This window comes from Rhagoletis pomonella, unplaced genomic scaffold (genome assembly GCF_013731165.1).
Source record: "Rhagoletis pomonella isolate Grant_MI unplaced genomic scaffold, Rhpom_1.0 Rhpom_scaffold_00004, whole genome shotgun sequence".
Lineage (NCBI taxonomy): Eukaryota > Metazoa > Arthropoda > Insecta > Diptera > Tephritidae > Rhagoletis > Rhagoletis pomonella.
The window spans coordinates 5,821,197-5,821,651 of record NW_023458558.1 but is presented as its reverse complement, the minus strand read 5'-3'; positions in this window follow the sequence as shown (position 1 = coordinate 5,821,651).

The following is a 455-nucleotide window of genomic DNA, read 5'->3' as shown; positions in this document are numbered from 1 at the left end:
AGGCTCGTTTTGGAGGTAAAATGGAGCATAGGGAACAATGGGGAGTATTCGTAAGCTGGCAAGGGATTGCTCACGGAACAATCATACAATTCACCCAAGTGCTGCTGGGTAATTACTCAAATATGAATGCAATATTTGACAAATTGGTGCAATAAATGTAGCTATAAAATTTAAAAGTTAAAATGTATTTATTCATGCTTTATTCAAAGCTGCATAATGCAATAGCTTGTATGTATGTATGTATGCATATTCATTTGCGAGTATCTACGTACATATCTACATATATTTGACTAATAAGTGCCTTCGAAAAAATCCAGCGAAATCAAGATAACGTTGTCAGATTCATTAACCGACTTAAAAAAAAAAATGAGGAGGTTATCAGTTCGTCGGAATATTTTTTTTTATGTATATAAGAATTGAAGTCGGTTTTGTTTTTTGCTTAAAAATTACTTGTT